This window comes from Salvelinus fontinalis, chromosome 1 (assembly GCF_029448725.1).
Source record: "Salvelinus fontinalis isolate EN_2023a chromosome 1, ASM2944872v1, whole genome shotgun sequence".
NCBI classification, from domain to species: Eukaryota; Metazoa; Chordata; class Actinopteri; order Salmoniformes; family Salmonidae; genus Salvelinus; species Salvelinus fontinalis.
Genome location: NC_074665.1, coordinates 39,929,452 through 39,953,264, shown reverse-complemented (window position 1 = coordinate 39,953,264; position 23,813 = coordinate 39,929,452). Strand labels below are relative to the sequence as shown.

General features: G+C 41.7%; 1 protein-coding gene and 1 pseudogene across 1 annotated transcript in view; both read left to right on the top strand.

Moving 5' to 3' along the window:
* Nucleotides 1–17,426, top strand: part of LOC129854186 (tRNA wybutosine-synthesizing protein 2 homolog) — a 39,161-nt pseudogene extending 21,735 nt beyond the window's left edge.
* The window catches only part of LOC129854182 (pro-neuregulin-3, membrane-bound isoform-like), a 414,443-nt gene that overhangs the window by 40,524 nt on the left and 350,106 nt on the right, over nucleotides 1–23,813 (top strand). The gene's annotated exons all lie outside the window — the stretch shown is intronic.

Genomic DNA, 23,813 nt, shown 5'->3' with positions numbered 1-23,813 from the left:
CACTGCCTCATCATCCTCTCCCTTCCCTCATCCTCCCCACAGGTAAAGTAATTACCTACCAAAAGTACAGAGAAAACCTAATGAGAGCTGCTGGAGGAGCACCACACCCCTCGGCACCCATCCACTGGGGGCCGTCCTGCTGCAGACAATCCCCTATGCCTCACTGCACAGAATTGTCACTGCAAAGTCTGCCTGTCTGGCACCAAGAGAAGGAAGCAGAGGAGGTTGACAAATACATGTGTTTAACTTGTGACACACCTCTATGTGTTTCATCATGCTTTGGGGAGTATCATATGCTCAAGTACTATTGAGTACATCTGCAGCAATTACTGACTGACTGACTGACCTGACAGGTGGTTTGACAGGTGGCCTGCCATGATCTTATGCCTTTAGAGGTGGGGGGTGGAAATGCACTGCATGAATATGAAATATGGGTTATGCATATTCAGTTTTTTTCCCCTCTAGTTAAACAAGTTGTTCAACCATCACCAATACCTCAATAAAATAGACGACTATTACCTATTGGCCTATGTGTTTTCTTGCTGGTTTTATCCAGTAAAACTGTTCAGTGTACGCTAGCATACAAAAGCTGTCCTCAATCTTCAGTTCTAAAGATGTCCAGCTCCAGTTATGATATTGGCAAATACTGTTTGTGTGTAGTTTCTGAAAGTACAGAATAAAGAGGAATTATTAGTAATTAGAATACAATCAGGATATAGCAATAAAACAATATTACAAAGATGTAACATAATAACACTGCTAAAAAAAATATATTGTGTTGACAAAAATAACAAATATGAGTTATAACAGTAAGAAACAGTATCTGTAGAGCTCCGCAAGGGCAGGGCAGAACAGTGCTATGCTAAATAGGCCAAATGAAAACAAACCATGGTCATAAGGCCAGGGTGCCTTCAAAATACAACACCAGCTAATACTTCTCTGACACAATTAGCATTGTTTTACAGAGCTAATAGAAGTGTAGCTAGCTACATAAGCACGATTGATTATAACACCATAAAGGTTATATGAAATGAGTAACGTAAACTCACACATCGCCTTGGTCCGTACAATTGCCCTTATTTTAGCACTCCCAAAACATAATACTTCAATGTCAATACAATTATAAAGCACAATTTCTCCCCTTTCCAACATGATCAATTTCATGACCTAAACGCTGCCCGTTTCTGCATAATTCAAGCAGGCAATGAGCCCCGTCGGGTCTTTTTAAAAATGGCGGGTGGGGAAGCGAAACTAATGCGTGATAGTGGAAGGAGAGATGTGGGAAAATTCAACACAGTCGCTACAGTCCCATTAGTTTTCTCATTAGTTTTCTTTGTAGCCTCGTTTGAATGTTGCGGTTGCGCACATTTGTACGGGATGGGGTGAGTTTACGTTAACATTACCTAACGTGTCCGCGGTTATAAGGAATACACACAAATATATTATACTCCATATATACAGTAAGCTACAGTAGAAATGACATAACACATCATACAGAAACTATTATAACACAATAAGGTACTTACTTTGATATAAACACACACATTTCCAAAGTTATTATCATGAAGTAATGAAAACAACAATGAAGGCGATGCGGGCACCAGACGGAAAATGTGAACACGTGTGTGTGTGTGTGCAGGTCCTGTCTTGACTGGAGATGCGCACATTTCTGCAGACTTGATTTGCAGAAACAATTGGTGCTTGGGGAAGTTTGTCTGGGTCAAGAATGTCTAAAAAAGGTTAAGAGAGTGTTGTGAAAACACTTTTTGGGGTTTCAGTGCATGTAAAAGGCAGCATCAAAACACAAAAACGGTGTTTCTCATACAATCAATGGTTTAGAAATGCAAATGGTTTAGAGTCTAAATATTGATTGATGATGAGGGCCTATGGAGAATATGTTTTGTGGAATTCCACCTTTATTTAGAAAGATTAGAAACAGGATGGGCAGTAAGATGATACATTTCGTTGGAATGTATACAGTTCTAACTAGAACCCTCGATGAAGGGTTCTACCAATAAATGTAAAATAATTTATTCAAAGATTCTTCCTATAACTGTCTGTAAAGGGTTCTGCCCTTTTATCTTTGGTGGGTTCTTCCTAGAACCCTCTGAACAGTTCCATAGAGCCTTTAACATTTAGTTATTTATTGCAGTACATCATAAAGCTTTTATTTGAGGTTCTAATTATAACCTAACACAGTGGTGTTAGGCCTCTCCTGGTTTACAGGCCACATCAGACTTGCAAAGTGATATATAATTCCTATTGGAATCCAGCCAATTGGGATATCCAACAAGTGGCATTGTTAGTCACCAGCAACCATCATTCAGAATGTCTGCCAGGGTCAAAACCTTTTATTATTTAGACTACCTCAATTATGTAAACTGACACAACCGTCTCAGTAATGGGTGCAATAAATCTAATTACTAACAGATTGGATTAGTTTAGAAAACTGTGTTATTTATATTTGTGTAACATAAAATGAATCAACCAAGCAATGTACATGCAAAAACACAGATATTCCAGTAAAACAAAATATTCAGAAAATCTCCCTGCAATAGAGCATGCTGGGAAATATTATATATAGTTTTATGTAGAACCCTTCTTGCCAACCAAAGAATCATCAAAGAACCCTTTCTTCCAAAAATGGGTCTTAGGATGTTAATGGTTCTAGGTAGAACCCTTTGCCTTACAAATAACCCTTGTCTTCCAAAAACAGTTTTTGTAAAATTGCAGGACTCAAAACACCATCATCATGTTTTCAACCTTTTCCGGTAGTTCTCCCAGCCTCTGGCAAGGTGTTGCACATCTCTCGATTAACATATTACGATGATGTGTTTCAATACTGAAGCAAAGTTAAGTTTTCATCTCCTTCAAGTTGGTGACAGCTCAGTTGACACTAGTTTTGGTGTTACAAAGCACTTCATTTTAACAGTGCTATAAGCTACCCAGGAAAGCGATAAAAATTGCCCATATTAATATATGTACCCTCAATAACAAGGTTCATTAAACCAATAACTTGCTAACTTCAGATAACATTCATATATTGGCCATCCCTAATATTCACTTAGATAATTCATTTGACAATACAGTATTAGCAATACAGGGATATAACCAGATATAACATCCATAGAAGAGACAGGAATAAATATGGTGAAGGTGTCGCTGTACATGTTCAACGCCAAATTCCTGTGAAGCTCAGAGAGGATCTCATGCCAAAGGTTGTTGAAGTGTTGTCATTGCAGGTTCACCTGCCACATCTAAAGCCTATTATTTTGGGGTGCTGCTATTCAGCACCAAGTGCTAACAGTCAGTATCTTGATAATATGTGTGATGTTCACAGAGAGGTCTATTTTCTGGGTGAGTTGTCATCGAGTTGTCTGCTCAAGAAGAAGCTGCTCACTGTAACTGTATTGAGGATCAGGTCAACCTACCAGGGTGTTTACAAATAGTACAGGAACTATATCATCCATGTGTATTGATCCTATGTTTACTTACACTGCAGAACTATGTTCTAAAGCTGTATCCACACACATTGGATGTAGTGACCACAATATTGTGGCTGTATCCAGAAAAGCAAAAGTTCTAAAGTCTGGGCCTAACATAATGTTTAAGAAATCATACAAACGTTTTGTAGTGATTTCTAAACTGAAGATGTAAGGACGATTGGCTGTGTGTATATTGTGGAGCATCCAGATGCTGCACTTCATGCATTTATGAAATTGCTTATTTCAGTTATTGATAAGGATGCACCTATTAAGAAACTGACTCTGAGAACTACTAAGGCGCCATGGATTGATGAGGAACTGAAAAACTGTGTGGTTGAGCGCGATGAAGCAAAAGGAGTGGCTAATAAGTCTGGCTGTACATCTGATTGGCAATCTTACTGTACATGTAGAAGCTTATGTAACTAAACTGTACAAAAAGAAGAAGAATCGGTATTATAAAACGTAGACATATTATATACAGTAGAATATGATGGAAAAAGCTTTTGAGAACATTAAATGAAATGATGGGCAGAAAGACCGCCCTTTAATTAATGAATCAGATATAGCTCATTCATCATTAAACCCTTTGATGTGTCCAATTACTTCAACAACTACTTCATTGACAAAGTGGACAAACTCAGGAATTAAATGCCAACAACAAACTCTGAGCCAACATATTCATGCATAAAATACCTAACTATGAAAGAAAAATATTTTGTAAAGTTAGTGTGGAAGAGATGGAAAAATTATTGCTGGTAATCAATCATGAGCTCCCAAGTGGCACAGCTGTCTAAGGCACTGCATCTCAGTGTAAGAGGTGTTGCTACAGTCCCTGGTTTGAATCCAGGCTGTATCACATCTGGCTTTGATTGGGAGTCCCATAGGGCAGTGCACAATTGGCTCAGCGTCGTCCAGGTTTGGCCGGGGTAGGCCATCATTGTAAATAAGAATGTGTTCTTAACTGACTTGTCTAGCTAAATGTAAAACATAAAAACACCTGGTTTTGACAACTTAGATGGAAAGCTACTGAGGATGGTAGCGGAATATGTTAAAGCTCCTATTACTTGTATCTTTAATCTGAGCCTGAAAAAATATATATTCTCAGACCTGGAGGGAAACTAAAGTCATTCAACTACACAACAATGGCAAAGTGCCCTTTACTGGTTCTAACAGCTGACCAATCAGTCTACTGTAGGCTTTTAGCAAATTTTGGGAAAAATGATTGACCAGATAAAATGTTATTTCTCTATGAACAAATTAACAACAGACTTCCACCATGCCTATCAAGAAGGCCACTCAACATGTACTGCACTGACACAAATGACTGATGAGTACCTGAAATAAATTGATAATAAGAACATTATGGGAGCTGTACTGTTAAACTTCAATGCAGCCTTTGATATTATTGACCATAATCTGTTAGTGAAAAAACGTTTGTGTTATGGCTTTACACCCTCTGCCATATTGTGGATCGAAAGTTATCTATCTAATAGAACACAGTGTTTTCTTTCATGGAAGCCTCGAACGTTAAACATGTTGAGTGGGGTAGTAAACAAAACACGTGTGTGTATATGTATACTGATGATTCAGCCCTATACACGTCAGCAGCCACAGCTAGTGAAATCCCTGCAACTCTAAACAGAGAGTTGCAGTTAGTTTCAGAATGGGTTGTCAGCATTAAACTAGTCCTGAATATACACTATATATACAAAAGTATATGGACACCCCTTAAAATTTGTGGATTTGGCTATTTCAGCCACACCCACTGCTGACAGGTGTATAAAATTGAGCACACAGCCATGCAATCTCCATAGACAAACATTGGCAGTAGAATGGCCTTACTGAACAGCGCAGTGACTTTCAACGTGGCACCCACATAGGATGCCACCTTTCCAACAAGTCAGTTCGTCAAATTTCTGCCCTGCTAGAGCTGCCCAGGTCAACTATAACTGCTGTAATTGTGAAGCGGAAACATCTAGGAGCAACAATGGCTCAGCTGTGAAGTGGTAGGCCACACAAGCTCATAGAACGGGATCACAGAGTGCTGAAGCGTGTAAAAAACGTCTGTCCTTGTTTGCAACACTCATTACCGAGTTCCAAACTGCCTCTGGAAGCAACATCAGCACAATAATTGTACGTTGGGAGCTTCATGAAATGGGTTTCCATGGCGAGTAGCCGCACACAAGCCTAAGATCATCATGAACAATGTCAAGTATAGCTGGGGTGATGTAAAGCTCGCCACCATTGGACACTGGAGCAGTAGAAACGCGTTCTCTGGAGTGATGAGTCACACTTCACCATCTGGCAGTCCGACGGACAAATCTGGGTTTGGCGGATGCCAGGAGAACGCTACCACAGTGCCAACTGTGAAGTTTGGTGGAGGAGGAATAATGGTCTGGGCCTTTTTTATCATGGTTCAGGCTCCTTAGTTCCAGTGATGGGAAATGTTAACACTACAGCATGCAATGACATTCTAGACGACTGTGCTTCCAACTTTGTCGCAATAGTTTGGGGAAGGCCTTTTCCTGTTTCAGCATGACAATGCACCCATACAGAAATGGTTTGTCGAGATCAATGTGGAAGAACTTGACTGGCCTGCACAGAGCCCTGACCTCAACCCCATCGAACACCTTTGGGATGATTTGGAACGCAGACTGCGAGCCAGGCCTAATCGCCCAACATCAGTGCCCGACCTCACTAATGCTCTTGTGGCTGAATGGAAGCAGGTCACCGCAACAATGTTCCGACATCTAGTGGAAAGCCTTCCCCGAAGAGTGGAGGCTGTTATAGCAGCAAAGGGGGGACGGACTCCATATTAATGCCCATGATTTTGGAATGAGATGTTCGACAAGCAGGTGTCCACATACTTTTGGTCATGTAGTTTATCTAAGACTATGAGCATAGTATTGGGTACAAATCATTCCCTAAGGAGGTTTAGACCTCAGCTGGATCTGATAATGAAAACTGTGGCTATTGAGCAAGTTGAGGAGACTAAATTACTTGGTGTTACCTTAGATTGTAAACTGTCATGGTCAAAGCATATAGATTCAAAGACCGTAAAGATGGCAAAAGGTCTGTCTGTGATAAAGAGACGCTCAGTCTTTTTCAAACCACATTCAACCAAACTCATACAGGCTCTAGTTGTATCTTATCTGGACTACTGCCTGGTAATATTGTCAGGTTCTGCAAAGAAAGACATAATAAAGCTACACCTGGCCCAAAACAGAGCAGCACGTCTTGCCCTGCAATGTTCAAATAGAGCTAATGTCAACAAAATGCATGTTGATCTTTCCTGGCTCAAAGTAGAGGAGAGATTTTCTGCATCACTTCTCATTTATGTAAGAAATATTAATGTGTCAAAATCTCCAAACTGTCTATTTAATCAACTAAGATAAAGCACTGACAGACATTCATATTCCAAAAGACATGCAACCAGAAGTCTTGTCACAGTCTCTATAGCCAAAACAAATTCAAGGCAACGCACAGGAATACAGTGGCTTGCAAAAGTATTCACAACCCTTGGAATTTTTCCTATTTTGTTGACTTATAACCTGGAATTAAAATGAATTTTTGGGAGGTTTGTATCATTTTATTTACACAATATGCCTACCACTTTGAAGAGGCTAAATATGTTCTATTGTGAAACAAACAAGAAATAAGACAAAAAAACAGAAAACTTGAGCGTGTATAACTTTTCACCCCCTAAAAGTCAATACTTTGTAGAGCCACCGCTTGCAGCAATTACAGCTCCAAGTCTATTGGGTATGTCTCTATAAGCTTGGCACATCTAGCCACTGGGATTTTTGCCCATTCTTCAAGGCAAAACTGCTCCAGCTCCTTCAAGTTGGATGGGTTCCGCTGGTGTACAGCAATCTTTAAGTTATACCACAGATTCTCAATTGGATTGAGGTCTGGGCTTTAACAAGGCCATTCCAAGACATTTAAATGTTTCCCCTCAAAACACTCAAGTGTTGCTTTAGCAGTATGCTTAGGGTCATTGTCCTGCTGGAAGGTGAACCTCCGTCCCAGTCTCAAATCTCTGGAAGACAAACAGGTTTCCCTCAAGAATTTCCCTGTATTTAGCATCATCCATCATTCCTTCAATTCTGACCAGTTTCCCAGTCCCTGCCGATGAAAAACATCCCCACAGCATGATGCTGCCACCACCATGCGTCACTGTGGGGATGTTGTTCTCGGGGTGATGAGAGGTGTTGGGTATGCGCCAGACATAGCGTTTTCCTTGATGGCCAAAAATATATATTTTAGTCTCATCTGACCAGAGTACCTTCTTTCATATTTTTGGGGAGTCTCCCACATGCCTTTTGGTGAACACTAAACATGTTTACCTATTTTTTTCTGGCCACTCTTCCGTAAAGCCCAGCTCTGTGGAGTGTACGCCTTGAAGTGGTCCTATGGACAGATACTCCCAACTCCGCTTTGGAGTTTAGCAGCTCCTTCAGGTTTATCTTTGGTCTCTTTCTTGCCTCTGATTAATGCCCTCCTTGCCTGGTGCATGAGTTTTGGTGGGCAGCCCTCTCTTGGCAGGTTTGTTGTGGTGCCATATTCTTTCCATTTTTAATAATGGATTTAATGGTGCTCCGTGAGATGTTCAAAGTTTCAGATATTTTTTTATAACCCAACCCTGATCTGTACTTCTCCACAACTTTGTCCCTGCCCTGTTTGGAGAGCTCCTTGGTCTTCATAGTGCCGCTTGCTTGGTGGTTCCCCTTCCTTAGTGGTGTTGCAGACTCTGGGGCATTTCAGAACAGGTGTATCATGTGACTGAGATCATGTGACAGATGATGTGACACACAGGTGGACTTTATTTAAGTAATTATGTGACTTCCGAAGGTAATTGGTTGCACCAGATGTTATTTAGGGGCTTCATAGCAAAGGGGGTGAATACATACGCATGCACCACTTTTCCGTTTTTAATTTTTTTTTTCTTTTTTTCCACTTCACCAATTTGGACTATTTTGTGTATGTCCATTACACGAAATCCAAATAAATTCCAATTACAGGTTGTAATGCAACAAAATAGGAAAAATGACATGGGGTGAATACTTTTGCAAGGCACTGTATATAAAGCCATGATAGCATGGAACTCCCTGCCATCTAAACCTCCCCCCGAAATAAACAGCACATCACAGCACAACGCCTCTGACCTAAATAGCTTGTCGTATTTCCCTCCCAAGCACATCGGGTGTTTGGGTTAAAGTTAAAGATCAGCTGTGCCCTTAGCATTAGAATATCAGGGCCTGCTAAGAGAAAGCATTTGTATGATATGATACTCTTCTCAGCTCACTGACTAACTGATTTTGTGAGAATCTCTAAGGTTGTTTAAACCCTCTTAAGGATAAGACCCTTTTTTTTCAATTTTTGCCTAAAATGACATACCCAAATCTAACTGCCTGTAGCTGAGGACCTGAAGCAAGGATATGGATATTCTTGATGCCATTTGAAAGGAAAGACTTTGACGTTTGTGGAAATGTGAAATTTATATTGGAGAATATAGCACATTAGATCTAATAAAATATTTTTTTCATCTTTGAAATGCAAGAGAATGGTCACAATGTACTATTCCAGGTTAGGCACACTTTCGATGTTGGCCACTAGATGGCAGCAGTGTATGCAAAGGTTTCGACTGATTCAATGAACCATTGCCTTTCTGTTCAAAATGTTGTATCAAAACTGCCCAAATGTGCCTAATTGTTTAATTAATACATTTTCAAGTTCATAACAGTGCACTCTCCTCAAACAATAGCATGTTATTCTTTCACTGTAAATCGGACAGCTCAGTTAGATTAACAATAATTTAAGATTTCTGCCCATATCAGATATGTCTATGTCCTGGGAAATGTTCTTGTTACTTACAACCTCATGCTCATCACATTAGCCTACATTATCTCAACCGTCTTGTGGGTGGGGGACCGATCCTGTAGAGGTTAAAGAAAATTGCTAAAGTGGCATTAGGATATCAGGGTTTACATCAGTAGAGCAAAGCATTATTGATGTATGGAATGTCAAGCCTAATTGTATAAAGTGTGTGTTCTTATTTTAAATGTATATAGTGTGAGGGGTCCCAAACAGTTGGAATCAGGAGGTGGGATTATTAAGGGAATATCATGTTACCATTGGTATATTCAAATGAGAGTTTAGTCACCTTATCCCCTTAATTAACCCGCCTCCTGAATCCAAGTGAGGGAGGGGGCCAGTAACTTTATGATCAAACTTTATCAATGTAGAAGGAACAGTCATTTGTCATTCTTTGGTCATCATACTTTGATCTGGTTTCATCCAAATATCATCACATTTTATGAAAAACATGATTTTGTCTGTTCATGATCTTTAAGGTTGAGAGCTGCCACTTTATGAGGCTTACAAAGAGTAGGAGTTCCTCAAGTGACTATACATATCCCAATGTTCGGAGAGTTACCACTTTGCTATTGTATTTAAAAAATAACGTTATTAATTGTATATAAAAAACTTAATGCACAAAAAATATTTTGAAATAGTTGTGGTGTATAAGCTTAACACAATGAAGAAGAATGACATTTCCTCTAATGGATGGCCAAAAAGAACTATCTGAAAGCCACATCCCCATAGACCACGCCCATGAACCCAAACGTGGGTTAATTTATATATCACTTGGGTTTTTATTCACTTTCAAGCTGGGTCTTTTTTAATATAATCCAAATGTTATTTTCTGTTGTATATCAATACACTCTAAAAACTGCTTGATTAAAACAACCCAATTTTGATTATTTGGTAACCCAGCACTGGGTAAATATTGGACAGCACACATTTTTTTTATTGTTTTTATTTGTTTATGTATATCCATTTATTTTTCTTAAATATTTATCTTTTTTTTTTTTTTTACCCCGTCAGTTGGGTTGCGTGGGTTAAATCAACCATCAGTTGAGTTTTTAACCATCAGTTGGGTTAACCCAGCAGCTGGGTCTTTTTGAAAAGTCCTGCCTTGTAACCAACATCGGAGAAGGTGTGTTTGCATTGGGGGATGGTTTATATACAGTGATGTGAAGTACTTAAGTAAAAATACTTTAAAGTACTACTTAAGCATTTTTTTGGGGTATCTGTACTTTAATTAACTTTTTATATTTTTGACAACTTTTACTTTTACTTCACTACATTCCTAAAGACATTATTGTACATTTTACTCCACACATTTTCCCTGACAAAAAAAAAGTACTTATTTCATTTTGAATTCTTAGCAGGACAGGAAAATGGTGAAATTCACGCACTTATCAAGAGAACACGAGGTCATCCCTACTGCCTCTGGTCTGGCGGACTCACTAAACACAAATGCATCTTTTGTAAATATTGTCTGATTGTTGGCGTGTGCCCCTGGCTCTCCGTAAATTTAAAAAACAAGTAAATGGTGCCGTCTGCTTTGCTTAATATAAGGAATTTGAAATTATTTATATTTTCACTTTTGATACTTAAGTATATTTTAGCATCTCCGGTCAACAAGGAGCTTGAGGACAGCAGCGGTGTTGCGGTGGACTTCAGGTAGGATGGAAACCTATTCAACATCAGGAGGCTCCAAGCAACCACCAAGGTTTTGACGGAGGGGGTTCCAATTCAAAATTGGATCAAATTAGATCAAGCAGGCATCATTGTGGTCCTCAGGAGACATAGAACCGTGTTGTATTATTTCACTGCCATACTGCGTTCGATCTTGTCTAGCCATCTTGTCTCAAGAGGACCACAATGGAAATTATTCCCAGACTTTATTGTGTGTTATCCTAATGTGCATGTACGGCTTTTTCAACCGTGTGCCCCATACAGAAACACTTGCTAAGACCAACTGCAAGAGTATGGAGGCCATGGTCACCCAACACCAACTGTGCTGGCTTGGGCACCAACTGCGCTGGCTTGGGCATGTCATTAGAATATCTCAGGAGCGCTTGCCGCGAAAGATTCTGTATGGCCAGCTGTATTGGCCGGCGGTCTGTAGGTGGGCAGATGAAGCGCTACAAGGACCAGCTAAAAACATTGAGGAAGAAGTTTAACATCAAACCCACAGACCTAGAGGATGCTGCTGCCAACCGTTCCACCTGGCGGCAGCTCTGCCAGAGCGGTGTACATAGGTGGGAGGAGGAGAGGAGCACAAAGAGACAGCAAAAACAGCTCAGGAGATATACAACCATGCCTGCCCCAGCCAACACAGACTGCATATGCCCCACCTGCACTAAAGTTTGTGGATCTTGGATTGGGCTCTACAGTCACCAAATAATTCACTGTTAACTCAGAAGTGCAAGTCATCATTGAATACGATGGACTACCATAAGCAAGCAAGCACATTTACTTTGATACTTAAGTGTATCTGTTTATATAGTAGCTAGATAGCTACTCTACTGGTGCCAAAATTTGACTGTCGGGTGTCAGAAAATATAATTAAAAGTTTACGCTGGTCAACTATGGCAAAGACACTTATATGTTTCCCCTCTGCAGGGAGACTAGTGGTTAGTCCATTAAGCCAGTAACCAAAAGGTTGCAGGATAAAATCCCTGAGCTGACAAGGTAAAAGTCTGTTGTTCTGCCTCTGAGCAAGGCAGTTAACCCACTGTTCCCTGGGTGCTGTAGATATGAATTAAGGCAGCTTCCTGCACCTCTCCGATTAAAAGGGGTTGGGTTAAATGTGGAAGACACATTTCAGTTGAAGGCTTCCAGTTGTACAACTGACTAGGTATCTCCCTTTCATCTGTGTCTGGTTACTGGCAAGTTAGGTCTTCATCCAGAATGCAACAAAAAGGGGGAGGCTGGGTTGTTCAAAACTCTGATGCAGTTGTCATGTCATCACATCTGTCATTACAAGAGGCATGCCAAAATGAGAGATGTTGGTGCAATTTCAATGTTGTTTAAATTGCTTTTTGAGTCACCAAATTTGCTTGAGATGTATTTTAGACACTCATTTTAGACATTCAAAAGGCTATTTTACATTTGAATAGGAATGACCGTTCTGGACATTTAACTAGTGATGTTACGTTTGAAACTGGAGCTCCAAGGCATGCATAAGATTTGCTTAAGCAGTGCACTTGGAAGCAGTGTGCCGTTGCGTTTATCACTTTATCAGAAGTATGTCATCAATGGCATCCGAAGCTTCATCTGATCGTGTGCTTTTTCAAACCGTGTGTTGCAAAATGTGAAATCCCAATGATTTCGCTGTGGTTCCGATGCTTTCTTCGATTCCAAGCTGTTTTCAAACACCGAACTTACAAATATAGTTTGAACTTTGTACAAAAAGATTCACCCGACCGGTAGCTTAGCAGGTAGAGTAGGGAACTATGGATCATTCAGGGAGATGAGGGTATGAGGTTGAATTCGTTGAAAGTACACTATTTTGAAAATGTATTTTTGTGAAACCACACTTTCTGCACTGTTGTTTAAATAATTTGTTTCATTTAGTATGGTATAAGCTTGTCTTAAGCATCTTAAATAATGGCAAAAAGGAAGCATGATGTAAGATGTGAACCTGGTTTTCAATCCGAATATAAACTACTAAAGTTCCAGAGTTTTGCTGAAAACAGTGGTGAAAAAACTCATATCTGATAATCACATGCTGCTATTTATTGTTGACCAGCAGATGTCACTAATGTGCATTATGAACAGATAATGAAGCGCTGAGTAAATAACCTTTTTTCAGCACAATTTGGTGAAAGCACCAAAGCCTTCAGAAAGCCTACCTTTAACATGTGTTAAAAATACAACAGAACAGATTAACTGTAATGACATTTACACTCACAGTGGCCAAAAATAACTCTGTATGCTGCGCCCCTTCCTAAGCCACACCTCCAGTCTTCTAATCTGACCCGTTGGATCATAGCTCAATAATAACCCAACTAAGTGACCCAACATGTGTTCTGTCCACTATTTACCCAGTGCTGGGTTGGTTTTAATCCAGCATTTTTTAGAGTGTAACATGAATGACTTTCATTTTATAGGAGGGCCGCCTGCCTGCAGGAGTGGTCGTTGTCAACTGGGTAGCCCCTTTCCTCCTCCCTCACAAATATTGTAACACATTTGCCAGAATAGGTTACATCTACAAAAGCCAGAATATAGCATGAGTTTATGGTATGGCAACTTGGTATGAACTTTGAACTCTTATTCACTAAAGAAGTGATACATCCTAGACGTCGAGTTATCAGCAGCAGCTGTAAATGTGCGTGGCCTAGGAAAGGATGGACAATCTCTTCAGATTGACAGGGTACTACAACGTATCCGTTCTACCATACGGCGAAAGACTACAACGTATCCGCCCAGAAATATTCTTCTAAGGACAAGGGAGATCTCTGCTGGGCAACCCAGCCTTCCATATTCGACCAATCTATCGAAGCGCAGCTCAGATAAAGACACGACACCATGCTAGTTGGAGAGGACATCTGGGTGACACATGTCGACAACAATATCAGGTATGTGTTTGATGTGACCAGGTCGCCTCATTCAACTGCAGTGGGGAGACTGGATTTATATGCAGGTATTGGCTACTTCCCTAACCTGTACTTGGTGGATGCGGGGGCCAGCCACGTTCATGCTTGTGAGTGGGACCCTGATGCCGAGGAAGCCCCGCAGAGAAACTTGGAGTTAAATGGAGTGTACCATCGCTGCACCGTCCACCATGGAGACAACCGCTCTCATTGTGTAACCTGGCTGGCCGGGAAAATTTGGGCCTCATGCCGAGCTCTGCAGATGGCTGGCCTCTTGACTACTGAGGAAAGGCATGTTGCATATTCACCAGACTGTTACCTCACCACCACATCATATTACAGACTGTGACACTTCCTCTGTTCCTGTCATGGAGAGAGTGGACATTTCTGGAGGAGACCAAGATGAGGTGTCTTCTAAGAGGAGTGACAGAGAAGTTTGGGGTGCCTGGACAAAGCACACAGCCATCCACATTGCCTCTCTGCTGCAGGACATCACTGGGGCCCATGGAGGACTGGCGTCCAGCACATTGAGCATGTCAAGTCATACACACCTCACATTCACCATATAGTACTAGTCTTAGAATGCAGGCCACTCTGAGGAGACAATAGTCAGGACAGGACTGAATGACTTTTGTAGTCATACCAGTGGCTGACTGGGACCAAAATGTGTCCCTTTCTAACACACCGGACCATTTTTTCCCCTAGAGGACCCCATTATTAGCAAGATAATGAGAATTTTGCACTAAAAACCTAAGTCAAACAGGCCACGAGGCCAAAAATGGACCAGTCCATCTGGCGTACTCTGCCATTTGTGGCTATTAATAAATTGTTGCACACTAATTTAAATTATTCATAACTGAGTTTTTTTTAAAGAAAAGCATGGTTTATAGATTTATACAATGTGAAAATTAAACCGTTGTTGACGGGTTGTTGTACAACTGATTTGACAAATGTTTATACATGCAATGACTGTGGCTGCTTTGTGTGATGTATTGTTGTCTACCTTCTTGCACTTTGCTATTTTCTGTGCCCAATAATGTTTGTACCATGTTTTGTGCTGCTACCATGTTGTGATGCTGCGATGTTGTGTTGCTACCATGCTGTTGTCATGTCATGTTGCTACGATGCTGTGTTGTCATGTGATGCTGCCATGCTATGTTGCCTTCATTGTTAATAAGAATTTGTTCTTAACTGACTTGCCTAGTTAAATAAAGGTTAAATAAAAATAAATACATCAATACAAATCTTCATCCCATAATATTGAAGGCGGTGCAATGTTACTCCATCTTCAGACATATAGCCAGTATCCACCCAAACTAGGACTATCTGAAATATGACAATGATCAATGAAATCACCAGGTAAACTACAAAAAAATCATGGGCTAAAAACAACCCAGTTTGGGTTATTTGGAAACCCAGTGCTGGTTAAATAGCGGACAGATCACATGTTGAGTTGTTTTTAGCCAGCCTGTTGGGTTGTGTGAATAACCCAACTGCACATGGGGACAAATATTGTACTTTTTGGAGAAATGTCCTCTGGTCTGATAAAACAAAAATAGAACTGTTTGGCCATAATGACCATCGTTATCATTGGAGGAAAAAGGGGGAGGCTTGCAAGCTGGAGAACACCATCCCAACCGTGAAGCACGGGGGTGGCAGCATCATGTTGTGGGGGTGCTTTGCTTCAGGAGGGACTGGTGCACTTCACAAAATAGATGGCATCATGAGGTAGGAAAATTATGTGGATATATTGAAGCAACATCTCAAGACATCAGTTAAAGCTTGGTTGCAAATGTCTACCAAATGGACAATGACCCCAAGCATACTTCCAAAGTTGTGTCAAAATGGCTTAAGGACAAAAAAAGTCAAGGTATTGGAGTGGCCATCACAAAGCCCTGACCTCAATCCTATAGAACATTTGTGGGCAGAACCGAAAAAGCATGTGTGAGCAAGGAGGCCTACAAACCTGACTCAGTTACACCAGCTCTGTCAGGAGGAATAGGCCAAAAATAACCCAACTATTTGTGCGAAGCTTGTGGAATGAGATGAAAGAAATAAAAGCTGAAATAAATCTCTCTCTACTATTATTCTGACATTTCACATTCTTAAAATAAAGTGGTGATCCTAACTGACAGGGAATTTTTACTAGGATTAAATGTCAGGAATTGTGAAAAACTGATGTTAAATGTATTTGGATAAGGTGTATGTCATCTTCAGACTTCAACTGTATATATATATATATATATATATATATATTTTAAAGCCTGCTCATCTTAACTTCCATAAATAACAATTCATATTTGTAGTAATGTAGGTAGTGTATGCAAAGGATTGTTACCTCTTACCAGTATTGCCATAACAAAAATGAATTAATCAAATCAATCAAATGTATTTATAAAGCCTTTCTTACATCAGCTGATGTCAGAAAGTGCTGTATAGAAACCCAGCCTAAAACCCCAAACAGCAAGCAATGCAGGTGTAGAAGCATGGTGCTAGGAAAAACTCCCTAGAAAGGCCAGAACCTAGGAAGAAACCTAGAGAGGAACCAGGCTATGAGGGGTGGCCAGTCCTCTTCTGGCTGTGCCGGATGGAGATTATAACAGAACATGGCCAAGATGTTCAAATGTTCATTGATGACCAGCAGGGTCAAATAATAATAATCATAGTGGTTGTAGAGGATGCAACAGGTCAGCACCTCAGGAATAAATGTCAGTTGGCTTTTCAAATCGATCATTCAGAGTATCTCTACCGCTCCTGCTGTCTCTAGAGAGTTGAAAACAGCAGGTCTGGGACAAGGTAGCACGTTCGGTGAACAGGTCATGGTTCCATAGCCGCAGGCAGAACAGTTGAAACTGGAGCAGCAGCATGACCATGTGGACTGGGGACACCAAGGAGTCATCAGGCTTGGTAGTCCTGAGGCATGCTCCTAGGGCTAAGGTCCTCTGAGAGAGAAAGAGAGAGTGAAAGAGAATTAGAGAGAGCATACTTAAATTCACACAGGACACCGGATAAGACAGGAGAAATACTCCAGGCACAGTGCCTTGCAAAAGTATTCATCCCCTTGGTGTTTTTCCTATTTTGTTGCATTACAACCTTTAAATAGATTTTATCTGGATTTTATGTAATGGACATACACAAAATAGTCCAAATTGGTGAAGTGAAATGAAATGAAATAATTTCAAATAAAGATTTTAAAAAATAAAACAGAAAGGTGGTGCATGCATATGTATTCACCCCTTTGCTATGAAAGCCCTAAATAAGATATGGTGCAACCAATTACCTTCAGAAGTGACCTAATTAGTTAAAGCCCAGACCTCAATCCAATTGAGAATCTGTGGTATGACTTAAAGATTGCTGTACACCAGCGGAATCCATCCAACTTGAAGGAGCTGGAGCAGTTTTGCCTTGAAGGATGGGCAAAAATCTTGGTGGTTAGATGTGCCAAGCTTATAGAGACATACCCAATAGACTTGGAGCTGTAATTGCTGCAAGAGGTGGCTCTCCAAAGCATTGACTTTGGGGGGGGGGGGGGGTGAATAGTTATGCACGCTCAGATGTTCTGTTTTTTTGTCTTATTTCTTGTTTGTTTCTCAATCAAAAATATTTAGCATCTTCAAAGTGGTAGGCATGATGTGTAAATAAAATGATACAAACCCCCCAAAAATCCCCCCACAAAATAGGGAAAATGCCAATACCTTCGCAAGCCGCTGTATAACAGACTGACCCTAGCCCCCTGATACAAACTATTGCTGCATAAATACTGACACTGTGGCCCCGTCCGATGATACCACCAGACAGCCAAACAGGCAGGGCAACCCGGACAGGAACATCACGTCAGTGACTCAACCCACTCAAGTGACACACACCTCCTAGGGACGGCAGGGAAGAGCACCAGTAAGCCAGTGACTCAGCCCCTGTAATAAGGTTTGAGGCAGAGAATCCCAGTAGAGAGAGGGGAACTGGCCAAGCAAAGACAGTGTGGGTGGTTCGTTGCTCCAGTGCCTTTCCGTTCACCGTCCCACTCTTGGGCCAGACTACACTCATTCATATGACCTACTGAAGAGATGAGTCTTCATTAAAGACTTAAAGGTCGAGACCGAGTCTGTGTCTCACACATGGATAGGCAGACCATTCCATAAAAATGGACCTCTATAGGAGAAAGACCTGTCTCCAGCTGTTTGCTTATTAATTCTAGGTACAGTAAGGAGGCTTGCTTCTTGTGACCGTAGCGTACGTGTAAGTATGTACGGCAGGACCAAATCGGAAAGATAGGTAGAAGCAAGCCCATGTAATGCTTTGTAGGTTAGCAGTAAAACCATAGCCTTAACAGGAAGCCAGTGTAGAGAGGCTAGCACTGGAGTAATATGATCAATTCTTTTGGTTTTAGTCAAGATTCTAGCAGCCATGTTTATCACTAACTGAAGTTTATTTAGTGCTTTATCCGGGTGGCCGGAAAGTAGTCTAACCTATAAGTGACAAAAGCATGGATACATTTTTCTGCATAATATTTGGACAGAAAGTTTCAGATTTTTGCAATGTTACTGTCACTTTCTGACCTTTATTTCCTTTGTTTTGTCTTTATTTAGTATGGTCAGGGCGTGAGTTGGGGTGGGCAGTCTATGTTTATATTTCTATGTTTTCCTATTTCTGTGTTTGGCCTGATATGGTTCTCAATCAGAGGCAGGTGATTTGTGTTGTCTCTGATTGGGAACCATATTTAGGTAGCCTGTTTTGTGTTGGGTTTTGTGGGTGGTTGTCTTCAGTCTTCGTGTGTCTGCACCAGACAGAACTGTTTCGGTTTTTCACATTTGTCGTTTTTTTGTATTTTGAGTGTTCACTTTTATTAAACAAAGATGAACAATTACCACGCTGCACATTGGTCCTCCGATCCTCAGACGAGGAGGAAGACGAAAGCCGTTACAGTTACGTAGATGGAAAAAAGTTGTCCTTGAAACAGTCTTCATATGTTCGTCAAAAGAGAGATCAGGTTCCAGAGTAACACGAGGTCCTTCATAGTTTTATTTGAGACGACTGTACAACCATCAAGGTTAATTGTCAGATTCAACAGAAGATCTCTTTGTTTCTTGGGACCTAGAACTAGCATCTTTGTTTTGTCCGAGTTTAAAAGTAAAACATTTGCCACCATCCACTTCCTTATGTCTGAAACACAGGCTTCCAGGGAGGGCAATTTTGTGGCTTCACCGTGTTTCATTGAAATGTACAGCTGTGTTGTCTGCATAGCAGTGAAAGTTAACATTATGTTTCCGAATGACATCACCAAGAGGTAAAATATATAGTGAAAACAATAGTGATCCTAAAATGGAGCCTTGAGGAACACCAAAATTTACAGTTGATTTGTCAGAGGGCAAACCATCCACAGAGACAAACTGACATCTTTCCGACAGATAAGATCTAAACAAGGCTGGAACTTGTCCATGTAGACCAATTTGGGTTTCCAATCTCTCCAAAATAATGTGGTGATCGATGGTATCAAAAGCAGCACAAAGGTCTAAGAGCACGAGGACAGATGCAGAGCCTTGGTCTGACGCAATTAAAAGGTAATTTACCACCTTCACGGGTGCAGTCTCAGTGCTATGATGGAGTCTAAAACTAGACTGAAGCGTTTCGTATACATTGTTTTGTCTTTTTGAGAGGAATGGGAGATTCGATATTGGCTGACAGTTTTTTATATTTTCTGGGTCAAGGTTTGGCTTTTTCAAGAGAGGCTTTATTACTGCCACTTTCAGTGAGTTTTGGCAAGGAATTATTATTTTAGCAAACACTTATTGCGATTCATACTATATTGTCCCTAACATCTTTACTCCCTAGCAACAGTTGTGGGATACACACACACACACACACACACACACACACACACACACACACACACACACACACACACACACACACACACACACACACACACACACACACACACACACACACACACACACACACACACACACACACACACACACACACACACACACACACACACACGCAATGCAATGCAATGCAAAATTGAGCAAAAATGGGGAGATTTGATTAACCATTGTCATGTCCTAGGTGATGGAGATCAGATATACCCCTTTCCCCTGAAACACCCACACGCGGTCCCCCGTTGTGACCATATTCCCAAGCATCTCTGTGCAGTCAGACCTTTTATGATTTTGTGCCACCAGGGCCACAATAATATGCCCCTTCTCTGAATATCCGAGTGTGACCCCCTCCCCATGGGTTACTGCAGCTAGTGTTGTCAGCACTGCCACTGCCTGGGTGGGGGCACCCCACCGGAATCCCGACCGGCTAGGTACAAGGTCGTCAAGTTTCTCATTAGCAGCTTTGAGAATTTCCTTGTATATTATGCTCTCCCATCAGGGGGATTTGGCTTTGTAGGACCAACCCTGCCAGGCAGTCTCAGAATCTTTAGGGGGCAATGCTGCTTTAGTAGGTCTCTGACCACATTCATCTTTCTGATTTGGCTGCGTATAGGCTACTTACAGTAGGCCCATAAAACAGATAAGGACTTAGTGTATTGGTCTCTCAGGTGGGTGTCTAGGGCATAGGGTTGGGGACCATTCCATCATGATAGGACAATAAATAAATAAATATTAATAATTTATTTTTAAATGTATATCCTATATCTACACAAAATTGAAAGCTCTCTCTTATAACCCCTGCTCACAAACACACATGGGCTCTGGGATTTGCACCCGTATCCTTTTTCACTCACTTAACTTCACACTTTTCTAAACACAAAAACACACACCCCACCTTCCATCACAATACATGTGCACGCACCCACATACTGAGCCTTTTATTTCCTCTGTGTTTTATCTCTACTGTGTTGATTGAGTACTTTTGTGTTCCAGTTCCTTATGTTTGAAGATGTATTATTTCGCAAAATTATCCTTTCTTCTAATTCTTTCTTATCAATTGATGAAATACTGTAAATGAAAGTATAAAAAATAATTTTCTAACATTCCCTATCTAGAATGGTATAGTGTAGTTGTATTTAATTCCTTTATCAATCTTTGTATTTTATTGCTTCTCTATATATATTTTTTTATAACAATCCCTACCATGTCGAGTATTGTATGTTCCATTATTCGACTCCTCTATGAGAATTTTGTAATATTTAGAATAGCCATGGAGTAGTCTTTGTGTCACTAAACATGTGGTTATCGATATACAGTTAATCAACTACGAGAGCTACACGTTTCCCTTTCAATCTATTTTCCTTGAAGATTGGATACAGAACTTTGCGCCGTTCTGCAGTTTCCTTCGGGAAGTGATCATTCATGCCTATTTTTGCCCCAGCAAGTCTTGTACCCAGGCTTTTAATCATTATTCTATCTTTAAAGAAAGCACATTTTGCAACGATTGAGCATTCATACGTCTCCCCTCTCTGTCCGAAACGGTGTACACGTTCGAGTTGGATTTTGTCGACAGCTTGGTGTGGGATCTGAAGCACTGTAAGGAGGAACTCCCTAACTACACCCTCAGGAGCATCTCCTTCTTTCTCTTGGATACCAGTAAGTACCAGATTTTCTCTCATGGATCTAGTCTGTATGTCAAGTAAGGCTTCTGTCAGAAAGATGTTCTCCTTTTTAAGTTCATTAACATCGGTTTCAATCTTATTGTTTCAATATTATTTCAATCTTATTGCACACTATTTCCGCTGATGCCTTGCTGTAGTCTACTTCGCCGATACACATTAAACGCTGCGTGTATACCTAGAAATGTTTCACATCTGTATTGTGGACTAATGTACTGCAGTATTATGTCTATGTCACTTTCCAGCTTGTACACTGAACGTACAAAACATTAGGAACACCTGCTCTTTCCTTGACATAGACTGACCAGGTGAATCCAGGTGAAAGCCTAATTGATGTCACTTACTAAATCCACTTCAATCAGTGTGGATAAAGGAGAGGAGACAGGTGAAAGAAAGATTTGTAAGCCTTGAGACAATGGAAACATGGATTCCGTATGTGTGCCATGCAGAGGGTGAATGGGCATGGCAAAATATTGAATTCCCTTTGAACAGGGTATGGTGGTAGGTGATATTTTATATATTTTTCAGTACATGTGGGCCCATTATACATCTTAGAGTAGTCAGTAGAATAAGTGCACTCTACATGTGTGTCTATGTCATTAGGCACCATTAGACATGCTGTCACGTTCCTGACCTATTTCTGTTAATTTGTTATATGTGTTAGTTGGTCAGGATGTGAGTTTGGGTGGGCATTCTATGTTTTCTGTTTCTGTGTTGGTTTTGGGTTGCCTGGTATGGCTCTTAATTAGAGGCAGGTGTTTGGCGTTCCTCTAATTAAGAGTCATATTTAGGTAGGCGTTGTCACAGTGTTCGTTGTGGGTGATTGTCTTCCGTGTCTGTGTATATGTTTGCACCATACGGGACTGTTTACGGTTTGTTCGGTTTATGTAGTCTGTTCCCTATTCGTGCGTTCTTCTTGTTTTATGTAAGTTCGTCGTCTAGGTCTGTCTACACCGTTTGTTGTTTTGTTAGTTTAGTTAAGTTCGTGTTTTCTTTAATAAATTATGTGTTCAAACTCCACTGCGCCTTGGTTCGATCAATACTCCTCCTTTTCTGGCGAAGAGGAGGAGGACCGCCATTACAGAATCACCCACCAAATCTCCAGAACCAAGCAGTGGAGTAAACGGAGTAAGGGACAGGAAAAGAAGGAGGAATGGACTTGGGACGATATATTGGACGGGAAAGGTTGCTACACATGGGAGGAGATCCTGGCTGGTAGGGATCGCCTTCCATGGGAACAGCTGGAGGCACTGAGGAGAGCAGAGGCTACCGGAGAGAGGAACCGGAGTTATGAGGGAACACGTCTTGCACGGAAGCCCAAAAAGCCCGTGAGTAACACCCAAAAATTTCTTGGGGGGGGATAAGAGGTAGTGGGCCAAGGGCAGGTAGGAGACCTGCGCCCACTTCCCAGGCTTACCGTGGAGAGCGGGAGTACGGGCAGGCGCCGTGTTACGCAGTAGAGCGCACGGTGTCTCCTGTACGAGTGCATAGCCCAGTGCGGGTTATTCCACCTCCCCGCATTGGTAGGGCTAGATTGGGTATTGAGCCAGGTGTCATGAGGCCGGCTCAACCCGTGTGGTCTCCAGTGCGTCTCCTCGGGCCGGCATACATGGCACCTGCCTTACGCATGGTTTCCCCGGTTCGCCTACATAGGCCGGTGCGGGTTATTCCACCTCCCCGCACTGGTCGGGCTACCGGGAGCATTCAACCAGGTAAGGTTGGGCAGGCTCAATGCTCAAGAGTGCCAGTACGCCTCCACGGTCCGGTATTTCCGGCGCCACCTCCCCGCCCCAGCCTAGTACCTACAGTGCCTACACCACGCACTAAGCCTCCTGTGCGTCTCCAGAGCCCTGTACACACTGTTTCTTCTCCTCCTACTAATCCTGATGTGCTTGTCCTCAGCCCGGTGTCACCAGTGCCGGTACCACGCACCAGGTATAGAGTGGGCTTTGAGAGTACAGTGTGCCCTGTCCCTGCTCCCCGCACTAGTATGAAGGTGCGTGTCCTTAGCCCGGTGCCTCCAGTTCCGGCACCACGCACCAGGTCTACAGTGCGCCTTATCCGGCCAGAGCCATCCGTCTCACCAGTGCCATCTGAGCCATCCGTCTCACCAGCGCCATCTGAGCCATCCGTCTCCCCAGCGCCATCTGAGCCATCCGTCTCCCCAGCGCCATCTGAGCCATCCGTATCCCCAGCGCCGTCTGAGCCATCCGTCTGCAATGAGCCTGCAAAGCCGCCCGTCTGCCATGAGCCTACAGAGCCGTCCGCCAGACAGGAGCCGCTAGAGCCGCCCGCCAGACAGGAGCCGCTAGAGCCGCCCGC